At 44.6% G+C, this 13858-nt stretch overlaps 1 protein-coding gene across 4 annotated transcripts in view; it reads right to left on the bottom strand.

Annotated features, from left to right (window-relative positions):
- Positions 1-13858, bottom strand: part of LOC147455838 (Protein kinase superfamily protein) — a 79361-nt gene that overhangs the window by 62484 nt on the left and 3019 nt on the right. The gene's annotated exons all lie outside the window — the stretch shown is intronic.

Here is a 13858-nt window from a genome sequence, read left to right as displayed (position 1 = left end):
GTATGAGTAGATTGTTATCAGCATGGAGAGCCTTTCCTCTCTCTCTGAGGGCAGAGCACATGGGAGACGGATCTACTGTAGCTTTGTGGATTTTCGTAAAGCATTTGACATGGTACCAAGAGCTCGATTGATGCGCAGATTACAGGAGATGGGGGTGCCCATAGAGGTGATTTGGGGGATTATGGCTTTGTACAGATCAGTGATGGGACATGTACGCACTCCGGAAGGGGTATCTGTACTAGTTCACTCTACTATTGGAGTAAAACAGGGCTGCCCATTGTCTCCTACTCTATTTGGTATGTATGTTGATGAGGTGTCTGATTACATCGACAGAGAGGGTGACAGAGGTGCACAACTGGCAGGGACGTGGATCCCATTGTTGCTATATGCTGATGATATTGTGCTGATATCCAACTCACCAAAAGGTATGCAACGACAGTTGGATGCACTTCGCAGTTTTGCAAAGGATAGTGGATTGTGTGTAAACCTAGGTAAAACCAAGGTTATGGTGTTTAACACCACACCGCAATGGGTCAGAAGATCAGTACCTACTTTCAAATATGGTCAGGAGATTGTGGAGTATACAGATGCATACACTTACCTAGGGGTAGTCTTTACTGGGCCGAGATTTTCCTTGAGAAGAGCGGCAGAGACTAGACTAACCAGAGCTGGTGCAGCTCTGGGAGGAATGGAGAGGATGTGTTCGCAGGTTCAGTTCCAGGAACCTAGGACAAAGTTATGGCTCTTTGATACTCTGGTTGCCTCTACTATGTTATATGGGGTGCAGGTTTGGGGACCTTTTGTAGGCCAGGAGGGTTGGAGGCGTATGGAGAAGCCCCTGGTATCTATGATCTCTCGGCTGATTAGAGCCAAGGCTTCCGTACCACATGATATCATTCGAGCGGAATTAGTTGCTCCCCCTATGGTGATTGAGGCACTTACTAGATCAGTTTCTTTTGTACACAGTTTGTGGGATACTACCCAAGATAGATATGCCAGGGTGGCTCTAGAGTCCTCCAGACAATTAGCTCTTAATGCTGGTATGCACAGATGGCATCATGGTTTCAGACACATGGTTTCACCATGGACAGGTTGCCTCCTTTTCAATACTCTCTACAGGCACCCTTGAGGTCTTTGACGCGGGTAGAGATTAATAGACTCATTCGTCAGGATCTGATTCAGTTGGACACGAGGAGGACATGGATAGAGCCGATACAGGAGTTGGGCACAAAGACGGCTTTCTATAGAGAGCATTTTCTCCACCTCACAGGGGATGGGTTTGTGATTCGACCTAGTTATATGGACAGGGATCTTTCTCATGGTGTCCGATGTGCCATTGGCCAGATACGCACGTCCTCACATCAGCTCGAGATTGAGACTGGCAGATTCAGAGGGACAACAGCAGATAGCAGGATATGCCGCTTATGCCTTCTAGAGCCAGAGACAGAGGTACATTACATATGTCATTGCACAGTGTACTATGAGATACGAGGCCGTTTTCATTGTATATTCAGAGAAGATTTCGGGCCACTATCTAGGGTCATGAGTTATGAGGATCAAAGATGTCTTGGGCTTTATCTACTTGAGCTACACAGGCATAGAGAAACTTTACTGAGGAGAGCTGAAGAGAGACAACCCTAGAGACAGATCACAGATTTCTTTACACTAGATACTGAACACCCAGAAGAACAAACAGAGGAGCAACCAACAGTGGAGAGGTCTACCCGCACTACTGGCATTCTCATAGACCGTGCATTTGAGCTAGGGAGATCTAGACGACCCCGATGGAGAAGAGGAGCTACACAGTTTCGAAGGAGGCTACAGCAAAGGATTCGAGCCATACTTTTTCGTCATCCAAAGTGCAGATGAAGATGGATCTCTATGCAGATAGATCTCTACTTCCCTCCCAAATTGTCTACACATTGTATAGCTCAGTTCACACATTTCACGCCTCTCGCCTTTCACACCTATCCGCTTAGTTTAGGATTCCGCAGTATTTATATCTTGTTATCCCTAGTCTAGTTTAATTTATTTTGTTAATCTGACTTGATATCAGATACACCGCATTGTAACTTCCTGGGCTCATAGGTCACTTTGGCCTTTTGAAGACGTTAATATAACATTTCATTTCATTTCTCTCTCTCTCTCTCTCTCTCTCTCTCTCTCTCTCTCTCTCTCTCTCTCTCTCTCTCTATTTATTTATTAATTTATTTTGTTAATCCAACTTTGTATCAGATACACCGCATTGTAACTTTCTGGTCTCATAGGTCACTTTGGCCTTTTGAAGACGTTAATATAACATTTCATTTCATCTCTCTCTCTCTCTCTCTCTCTCTCTCTCTCTCTCTCTCTCTCTCTCTCTCTCTCTCTCTCTCGGATGTCTTGTCTCTTTCTACCTCAGTGATCTCTCTTCCCCACAAGTGTGCCTTGTTCATGTGTTTGGCATTGCAAGTGTTCTAGATCGAAGTCAAGGTACCCACCGGATCATGAGTCAATTCTTGTCTTCATTGCATCTTCCGTTGCCACCTTTGACAAGGTATCGGAGCCCTATGGTGATACGACCACCTGAGTGCTCGGATGTGGCTGCTCCGGTGCGGTTTTGGACATTGATTGAGAGAGAAGAAGCTTGCTTTTTTTTCTTGGTTTTCTCCAAGTTTGGGGCAGATTTCGGTATGTGGAGGCCTTGGATCCTCGTCTCCGACTTCCCTGCCTTTACCCTTGCTTACCTCGACCTCTCTTCATCGAGGAGAACCCGATGGAGGTTTCAAGATGTGTAGCAATGCTAGAGGTGCCTTGGTTTCCTCCCAGATGGAGTCATGTTACCGTGCCTTCCCGCAAGGGAAGCAAGTATGTGGTTGTTAGCGCCAGAGGGGGATCTATTCATTTCCACCTTCTTGTTCACAGAGAAGTGTGTGGACAGCAGTAGGATCTTCTTCCTCACTTCTGGAGGAGGTTTCTATGGCTATCTTTTCTTCGAGGAGATGGATTGGCACATTTGTTGTGCCTTTTGCAACTGCACATCTTTCTTGGAATTGTCAACAGAGCTACCTATCCGATGAGTAGCATGTTGATGATTCAGTTGCACTTTTGTACCAAATTGCGGATTGAGGATGAGAGGGGGGTTTCTTCCCACCTTGAAGCAGAGGATGATTCATGATTTTTCATTTTTAATCTAAGGATGGAAGTTCCAGTTCCGGCTTCAATTGACTCTAGCTCATCCGGTATACAACAGCTCAAGTGCATGTTCCAGTGCATGTGTTGGAGTTGGCTCTGAACGGCAAAGGGGAATACTTTTGTCTCCAAAACCACTTCTTGTTTGATCATCCAACTTTCTTGGATGAGGTGGAGCATGTGGTGCCAGACCCTTAGCCAACAATGACAACAGTTCGAGGAGGTTTTGTTGGAGTGTGAATCCTTCCTTTCTCCATGTTCTCTCCTTTCCCTGGTGGTAATGTGGCCCTATTGGTCACTTTCTTGCCCTTTTGTGAGCTTGTTAGTACCAATTGTGAGAACTTACAACCACTTGTGAGTTTGTCAACACCAGTTCCGGGACAGGTTCTATGGGCAGTTTTCTTGATGATCGAAAGCAGATTTGTCGAGATCCCTTGGATGAAATGTTTGTAGGCAGTGTCGACAATTAGTGGGGACATCCAGTTCCTACTCCCACAGTCAGCAACATTTGGATGCTTCTTCCATACATCCCTTTGGATAACTCCAACTTTGGGGGCAACCCTTCTTCAAGTGTGCAGATTTGGCCATGGCTGGCTAGTATAGCAAGCTCTTTTCCCTTGCAGTGTTTTGCCCAGCTTTCTAGCATGATACAAATCAGCCCCAGTGTTCCTCACGAGCTTGTTCCCCGAGCCGGTTCCTTTACTCTCCTTTGAGTATTAGAGTTACGTTGTGTATTGGATATTGATTGCACAATTCAGTTGTGGGTATGTCCTCTTCAACACAAGTACAAAGGACAGTTTTGATGAAGATTTTAAGGAAGCAAGTTACAACAGTGGGAGTATATGTGCTCTTCCGAGTCTGTATGCAGTTTGACATATTGTATTCGTTGTACCTACAAGTTTAATCTTGGCACATTAAGAGATGTGGCGGACATTTGGTTTGATCTCAAGGAGTTTGACTGAGTAGCTAGGTTCTTGTTGGACCCCGACGGCTTCTTTGGCAAACATGATCCTCAGGTGACGACCTCTCAAGTCTTCCTATTCTTAGCAATCCGAGTTTACCGATGGTGTGATTCTCTTTGAGTCTCGAGTCCATGAGATTCAGGTCTTGCTACTCACTTACAAAGGAAGCAGTTTTACTCCAGGTTGTCTCAGACTTCTTTTTGGTGGTACTCATTCTCTTTTCCCAAGACTGAGCGGAGGGAGACTTTCTATCTTTTGGGAGAGTTCTCAGCTTTAGTTGCTTTCAATGACAATGTTTGCTCTGTTCCAACATGGGATGAGAAAGTTATTACCTCCGAGCGTACTTTTGAGGATACTTCTCTTTCAAAGGAGGCTTCCAAGTTATTATCTTCAGTTGACTACCAATGCTCCATTCAACGGAGTACCATGCACGGTGTCTTCCAGTCCTTGGTTTCCTTACCCATTTCTTGCAGTTTTGGATGGTGTGCTTTAGCCCACAGAGCAGTTATTATCTTAGAGGATGTTTTCCTTAGCCATTTCAGTGGTAGCCTTGTCTTTCAGATTTGTGGTGTGATTGTTGCTCTTCCCACTGCATCCGAGCAATGGTTCCTATGCCTCGTCTTCCAGCTTGATCCCTGGAGACTGTACCATATAGGACACACCTACTTCCCTTATGCTTAGACAGGCATGTTCTTTCGTACACGTGGATAGTGGCCCTTCTCGGACTAGGAACCAGTTTCAGCTAGCTTGAGCATTCATTATGGGCAGACAATCTTCTTGGTTCTCACAAATTTTGGTTCCAGGTTCCACAAGTATATTATATTTTTCTTTAGGATTCACCTACCGTTGGTGATAGAGTTACACGAGTAGAGACTGTTGGAAAGTTATGACAGTTATCCATGGTTCGGGTATTCTTCCCTTCAGAGGGGGATATGGAGCAAGCTTGGGAGTCGGTTTGCCCAAACTACTTCCTTACAGTTCTTGTGGTTCCATGTATAACAAGATTGACAGTCTATCTGGCGGCTTTCTACACCACCTTGTTCTTCTCTTGCAGAGCTTGGGAGCAAGATCTTCTCTTGATATTGCCGTGTTAGCTGCAATCTCAGTATTGATGTGTGTTTTCTTTCTGCTGGATGTTTGTTCTCGATTCACTTTGAGAGTGGGGTGACATTCTCTCAGGTGTTGTTCAAGACAGATCAATTCTAGTCTCACTCTCAATTCCGATGAAGTTACTTCAGATACAGTTTGCAGTTCATCATTCTATATGATAGTTGATGCAATTCTTTGGTTCTTCGTCATCGGACATGTAGTTCCTTAGTAGCCTTGGTTGTCCCTTTCCTTGGACTTCCGTAGCAGCTTGGAGTTTCTGACATGTGGTATATGACCGGAGGTGTAGATTGGAGTACTTCAAAGTTGGGAAATGATTTGGATACCAGTCTTTTATGCATTTACTCTCAGTTTTGATGCATACCCTTGGAGCAGTCAACAACAGTACCTTCTGCAAATGTTGGTTGTGCGACTTGTGAGTCGGTTGGCTTGAGGAGATTCTTGATAGAGCTGGATTTACTTACAAAGGACAGCATTATACTCCCCGAACGTCTCTTTCGGGGGTAGCGATTGGATGGTATACTTGCCAGGTACTATTCAACCTCAAAATTCCAAAATTCTGTAGCAAATATCCTCGTCCACAAAACCCTCTCTTTACACTTGCAGACTGATCACTCCAGCTCCTTTGAGTCTGGACTCGTTTTTCGTCCAGGATTTGAGAGGGGGAGTTAGAGTTCATTTTCTTGTTTGGTGGTAGCTCCGATATCTCTCAGGAGCAGATTAGGGAGTGAGGTTTGTTTTGTGATTGTGCCCAGCCAATGTGAGGTTGTTTTCTCATGTCGGGTCGTGTCTAGGCATGTTTAGCTCGAGTTTTTGGCTCTGTTCCATGGTCACATAGGCTCCTAGAGGCCTTGGATATTTTATCCCAAGCTCCCCCTATTTTTCCCCCATGCATCTGGTACCCATCCCCTATTTTCCCCCTTTTCCAAGGTCGTGGAGCCATAGGGCTGGGTCGGGCAGGCAAGTATCTTCCCTGTATATGCAAAGGGGGGACTACTTCCAGTCAGTGTACACACCAGTACTTGGGGGGGACGCCCTCTCTTGGGTGTTCTTGAGGGCATGCAAAGGAGGCCATCAGATGGCAAGGAAAGCAGCCATACCAACGCTTTTTTGCACCACACCCATCAGCTTTTTGGGTAGCCTTGGAGGTGTTGTAGAGCTTTATCATCGGCAGCCTTTTGTACGCCTTGTGGTGGTAAGCAGACAGTTGCCACCCCTAGCATTTTTCCTCAGGGCAACACCAGGAGGGCTTGGAGAGGAGAGATCCCACATCCCCTAGAGGGCCGCCATGCTTTGATGGTTGACCGTTGCCTTTAGGCCCATCTCTCTCCCTCCATTCAGTTTCGCCTTCCAACCAGGAGGAGTTGCACATTGCTCTCTTCCCAAAGCTTCTTGGGGTGATGGTCAAGTCAATGTTCTCATATGTAAGAGCAATTGGCAATGTCAATAGTAGTCGCAATTGTGTGTGCCTCGAGTCTATCCATTGGGCATGTCAGTTCTATGCCTGACCACCCTTGTTCTATCTCCACAGGTGTGCCTTGTTCATGTCTTTCGCATTGCAATTGTTCTAGATCGGAGTCGAGGTACCCACCGGATCACGAGCCAATTCTTGTCTACATTGCATCTTCCGCTGCGACCTTTGACAAAAAGAACACCCTATGACCCTAACACAAAAACATGGAATGCACCGACTTCATATGAGTTCGAGATGAAGACAGTTAGAAAGGATCGGTTAGAGCAAAAGGCCCTGTATTGACTTATTTAGAAGGAGAACACTGGTCCAAGCGCCTCAAAACCATTCAAAGTTCTGCACAAACCTCCAAAGAAGAAGACACCAGGCAAGAAGCGGGTCAGATGGACTAATAAAGGATGAATGCTTAGACTTTTCTATAAATTTTGGTCTATACCAAAATTCAAGAAAAGGTGAAAGATGTAGATATAGATGGCAGGAATGACCCTTAGCAGGCGGCTAGATTGGAAGCTTTCGGAGACAATAACTACGAACATGTCACGTGACACATCCAGCCCTATGTGTCCGTGGACAAGCTACAGCATGATCAAGGTTCAATCAGTCCAGTCAGTCTAGATTTAGAAGTGATCTGGCACTTTCGTGAGTCTTCGTAGACCGTGCATGCCCAATCACTTAGTGTAGATGCATATCCTCTGGTTGCACACAACATGATCATCAGTATTCCCACCAGAATCCATTAGATTCCATTAAGGGAATTTTCCAGTGCATTTAGCCTATTTTACCTATTTTTGGCATTTTTCACTTATAAATTTAAGTGACTTTCCAACAAAAGTAGGTAGGGCAATTTTGCTAAGAAAATATATAAGCAAACCAAAGTTAGCACTAAATGGCAAAAGAGGCAGCAGGAGCACCTTGCTCAACAGGAAACTTCTCAGCAGAACCCAAGGACTTCTAGTGTTTTTGCTTCACAACAGCTTGGCTAGCGTTTTTGGACAAGCCCACGGCACATCAGCCAACGTTTTGCTCTTGCAGATCCCTGCCGAAGACCACATGTAAGGTGCAACGGAATGAATGTTGTATTTTCTCAAGATTAGTGATCTTTATTGCTCAAGGTTCCTTTTAGTTCTTAGGGAAAGAGAGAGCTTTCCGTCTTATGGAGAGTGCTATGATCACGAACAAAGTGAGTGGATATTGTGCGTGCAAGTGAATGAGATTGAGAGAAGGAGAGAGAAGAGATACGACACCCGAGAGGTTGTAAAACCCTCCTCCGAAGGCCCCACTCTCGTCGACGAGAGTGGTCTACTTTGATTGCACAAAGGTGTACGATGCGTATGCAATGGACTGATGCAATGGGACTATGCCGATGACGACGACGGTGGTGACGACGACGACTTGATGGCTGAAATCTGAGATCTTCTAATCGCTGAATTTCGGGACTGTTTCGATGGCTGAAAATGACTGTTTTGGCTGCGTTTTCTTGGGCTAAAGATGGGGGAACTTCTGCAACCAATCTGGGATGTATCTGCTACCTTGCTAAAGGCTGAAAATGTTGTGTATCTGCGGCAGGTTGGGGCTGAAAGTCAAAACGCTGCAGCAATGCAAAAACACCAGCAAAAAACGCTAGCTTGGCTGAAATTGCTGATGTCAAAACGCTGATTCTGCTGATGCTTTGCAATCCCAAATACGCTGGGCTTTGGGGGCTATCTGAAGGGGGAACAAACGCTAGAAAGGGTTGGACTTGATGGCGATGGCTGATGCTGAGAAAACGCTGAGGATGGGAACTTGCCCGGCGAGGATGGGGATCCAAAACGTTGGGGGTGCTGGGTGGTACTGTTGAGAAGTTGCCTGTTGAGCAGAAGCTCCTGCTGCCTCTTCTGCCAGAAAGTGTGAACTTTGATTTGCTTATATATTAACTTAGCAAAATTGCCCTACCTACTTTTGTAGGAAAGTCACTTATAAATAATAAGTGAAAATAACCAATAAATAGGAAAATAGACTAAATGCACTAAAAAATTCCCCTAACTGATGCTAATGGATTCTGATGGGAATTCCGATAATCATGCTATGTGCAACCGGAGGATATGCATCTATGCTAAGTGACTGGGCATGCATGGTCTACGAATAGACTCACAAAAACGCCAGATCACTGCTAATCTAACTTGATCGGACTAACCGAACCCTGTTGTGGTGTAGCTTGTCCACGGACACATAGGGTTGGGATGTGTCACGTGACACCACAGCAGATCAGCCTAGAGTTTTTGCATTTGCAGAACCACAGCGACAGAAAAACCAATTTTAGCCCCTAGCGTTTTTGGTTGCAGATCAACCCCGGCGTTTTGCACCTTCACCGCGACGGAAAGTCAAGGAACATCAGCGTTTTCAGTTTTCAGCAGTTAGTACCTGCAAATCAAGTCCCGAACCTCGCAGATCTCACCTTCCCACAGCAGTTCCTCGCCGCACGGTCAATTTCCGCAAGGTTTACAGTTTCAGCCCGGGAAACGCAGATTTCAGCATCTGCGTTTTCAGCGCGTCATCGTCGCATCATTGCCATCGACATCGTCATCGACATAGAGTCAGAATTCGGCAGATAGAAGATTTGCAGATTTCAACCCTTAGGTCGACCCCGTCATCACCGTCGTCATCGCCGACATAGCCTAGACTTGCATCAGTCTCATGCATACCATTTGTACCAGATTGTGCAATCAATAGTAGACCACTCTCGCCGACGAGAGTGGGGCCTTCGGAGGAGGGTTTTACAACGTCTCTGGTGTCGTATCTCTCATCTCTCAGTCTCAGACACTTGCACGCACAGTGTCCATTCACTTTGTTTGTGATCATAGCATTCTCTCATTAAGAACGGAAGGCTCTACCTTCCATAAGAACAAAAGGAACCTTGAGCACAGTTCGGAGCACTCATCTTGAGCAAAGCGCAAACATTCATTCCGCTGCACCTAACAGGACAATTACCACAGTTATTGATACAATGCGCAAGCAGTCAGAGCCCAGTTGGAAGCCTATAAATAAGGGCCACTACATCATTTTTGAGGAACTTTTGGTAGACTTTTGATTGGACTTTTGATTCTAGATTGAGTGCATTCCTAATCCTAATCCCTTGTATCTTACATCTTGGAGTTGTATGCTCTTGTAATCCAATATACACACTAAGTCTCAACATTGTACTTGTTCTTACCTACATATACAATCCTAGTTTTAGTTCCCAGTTTCAGTGTCCATTTCCATTTCAAGTTCCAATGTTTAGCATTGTTTCCAGTTTCAGTCTTGTCTTTCGGTTCATCTTGTCTGATCTTAGATCTTGATTGATCTGACTAACTCTAACTACCAACATGGAATAGCTGATAGAAAGTGTCCAGCTCATTTTAAAGCCTTTGCTTCAAGAATGGATTGCCACTATTCATTGATGTGTCCAGATGGCCAGGATCCGCATAGACACGAAAATGCACGAAATTGCTATATCCACCCCAAGATGGATCAACAAGCGAAAGCTCAGCATCATGGAACAAAGTGAGGCCATAGATTTGGGCCTAGACATATTAGGTATAGTGCTATGGCAAGAAAGAACAAACTCGCAACAGGGTATAGGGAAGCCCTTAAGCTAGCACAAGCGCACACGCACACACATGGAGCACCACCACGCCCTCTCTCATGGCCTTGTTCGGGAGCCGCCATTGCATGGGGGTTTTTCCCGACAGTTCAACACCTGTTACACCCCCCCTCCCCCCCTTAATCTTAATCTCTAAGAGGCGGTTCACCCACGAGCCATAACCCCTTTGCTCCAAGTGTTGGATGTGCGTGTCCCAACTATAGGATGCGTCACATTCCCTTCCCTGTAAGAAGAATTTTCATCCTCAAATATTTCATTGGAAGGAGTAATCCTATAGTTGGGGAACCTTTTCTAAATAATGCTTACTCCCATGTTGAACTCTCTTCAGCACAATCTTTCCAATTACCTAAACACTCTTTAATTGTATCTCAAGTCCTTTTTTCTCCGCTGTCTAGTACTTTCTCTGGCTCATACAAAAGAGATTGAGTATTTATGAGTTCCACTATCTGATTATCTTGAATAAGATTATTAGATTGACGCAACTTCTTTTTGAATCCGCTAACATGAAATATTGGATGTATGCCACTTGTCTCTGGTAATTGGAATTTGTAAGCCATATCTCCATGCGGTGGAACAACAATAAGGTGGGAACCCTTCATTACAAGGGGCCGAGGGCGAAGGTCTACTTTTAGTACTTGCATAAATAAGATGTAGAGAGAACACTTGTATGCTAAGACGGTGGACATTTGTAGTCGCAAAATCTAATACAATATTGTCTTCGTGGTCTCACTCATTGATTTCTGTCTCTTGTCTCTTAAGTGCTTCATGGCATACTCTATGGGTGGGTTCAGATTGGAGAGGTGGAAGTGCCGCACCTTTCCACCACTTCCGGGCGGAACACGGATATGCTCAGCTCTGCCGCCGCCTAGCGTTCACACAAGACGGTAGCTGCCCTGGGTCCCTTTGCTTGCATAGTGCGGCTACATTGGCTAGAGAAGAAAGGCATCAAGGTGGAAGTGCTCCGGGGGGGGGGGGGGGGGGGGGTGTCGAAAGAAGAAGAGGGCAAGGTGGAAGAGAAAAAGGGTAATTCTTCCTCGACGTGGCAGCTCTTTCCACCACTTCTAGGCGGAACACGGATATGCTCAGCTCTGCCGGCCGCCTAGCGTTCACACAAGACGATAGCTGCCTTGGGTCCCTTTGCTTGCATAGCGCGGCTCCATTGGCTAGAGAAGAAAGGCATCAAGGTGGAAGTGCTCACGGGGGGGGGGTCAAAAGAAAAAGAGGGCAGGGTGGAAGAGAAAAAGGGTAATTCTTCCTCGACGTGGCAGCTCAGTCAGCGCCTTCCACCGCCTTATGTGAACAAGGCAACAAGCGAGAGCGATTTTGATTGGCTCGCAGAGAATTGGCTGATCTTCTGCCAGACGATGTGAACCAAGCCTATGTTTCATTTTTTCTTAGTCTTGAAGCACAACACTATATCGCGCACCAGCTAATTGTACACACTAACCTAGAACCACCATTGATCCTCTTATTCCGATGTGGATCCTATTCCGAGGCTCCACAGGCTTTCTTATCAGAATTCAGGTCAATCACAAACTCCTTCCAGTTTATTGCTTTTTGAGCATGACCAAGAGTCAACAAAAAACCTGCATATCTTTTCACAAAGGTTTTGTCTTGTGAACAAATAGCTTTTCGCATAGCTTTGGGCATACTCTCCTTGAGAATAGATCACATTCACAAGGCGTGGCACTTCTCTATACATGAGTGTCAAGCTTCACCTCATCTTCACCTCATCACTCCCAAGGAGGGTTTGTTACCATGTTTTGGTATGATATGTGTGATCACACTTTGAATTGCCACAACACCTTTTACACTATTAGAAGGTTTTTTGCCCTTGCTTAGATATGCGCCCAAAATTTTATGGTATCTCTTTTTGTATTGTTTCCTAAGTAATGTTGGTTATTGTGTTATAGCCTTCAACTTCCTCCTCGTCTCTGTAAGCTTTGTGTGCATTCTTGCAATCTAATACAAACAGCAAACTTACTTATTGATATCAATATGGAAAGGCATTGATGGATGTAGGATGGATAGTTTATATAGTGTGGTTGACATATGCTAGTTTCAAAAACCAGCATGGGTTTTGACAAGGTAACATTATATATTCATCTTGATTGGTGACAAGACTCTAAACATATGGGTTCCAATCAGACAGGTCTTCACCATGACACACCATTAGAAGTGATATTGGAAGCTTTCAAGAATCTTATTTGGTTAACTATAGAAGAATATGTTGCCATAAAATACATAGTTCAATAAAGGTACCAATAAACATTATCCGAGGTAAAAATGCTCCGAAGTACTTCATGAGTTTGGGTACAAGCGAAGGTTGTGGGACGTAAACATACAATTTTCTTAAGCTCAAGAGAAAGTGCATGCTTATGGCAAATTTTGGAAAATCCTAAAGGTAAACATGCATCGTTCTGAGAGTTTTGCCTGATTCTCAAAGACATATGTATGCATTGTAAGAAAACTCTTATGCTCAACTAAACGAAGGCGAGATTCTACAATACACTTCTCTTCTGTGGAGAGTTCTCTTTACCATCCAAGATGTACATGGAGAAATCATAAAATTGGCAACTAGCAAAAGGCACAAAATCTTCGCCAACTTTGTGATATGGTTACTCTTGGCACTTCAGCATGGGGTGTGACTGTGTGCCTGATGATTAGAGCACTAACGGGATAATGCCTCCGCATAAAAGGAACAACATGATGCCTCCACATGAAAGAGGAACAACGTAAACAACTATAGGACTCTAGACGGTTGGATCTCTAAGATGGTTACACCTATCGGTGGTTTTATACGGCCTTCCAAATTAAAAATACGTTCTGATACACCTTCCACATCCGATTAAATATGATACACATTTAAGCACCTCCATTGTGAAGGGCCTTAGAACCACCCTCTAAATTTTAGCAGGCCCCCTGTTAGTGCAAGTCAGCTATACCTTTCCACCAACAATCACAAGTTCACTTTTTTTCCTTATCTACAATATAAAAAGCTAGCCACCCAACTTGCTAACCATTGCCCTATGAGACTGCTTTACTTTTAAATAGAGGGCCTTCCAATTTAGATGGCCCTCCATTTTGGAAGGCCTATATGAAGGCCATCTTATTGCCAATAGATTCAAAACTTCCAAGCAAGAAACATTAAATGCATGGGCTAAAGAAAATGGAAAATGTGAGGGTGGACAAGCACCTTCCGTCAAGGTCATAGCACCATCCATGTTCTTACTACCCTCAAATTTTCATGGAAGAGAGTCGATTGAAAGGCAAAGGCTCATATTGTTGCTTCGTGAAATTCCAGAAGGCTTTTGATATAATTCCTTGAGAGAATCAGTAAAGACACATAAAAGTTTAAAGAACAAGTACCAAGTGAATACATACAAGCAATTTTACATTAAAAAATGGAAGACTTCAACAAGCTCCTTTACAACATGACACAATTGAGCACAATGGGCCAAATGGCAATCAAATAAGCATGCATGATGGGCTTATAAACAGTATTCTTGTCACCCATGCGCACAT

This window comes from Adiantum capillus-veneris, chromosome 6 (assembly GCF_014529385.1).
Source record: "Adiantum capillus-veneris isolate H3 chromosome 6, ASM1452938v2, whole genome shotgun sequence".
Taxonomy (NCBI): Eukaryota; Viridiplantae; Streptophyta; class Polypodiopsida; order Polypodiales; family Pteridaceae; genus Adiantum; species Adiantum capillus-veneris.
This window is presented reverse-complemented; position numbering and strand designations above follow the sequence as displayed.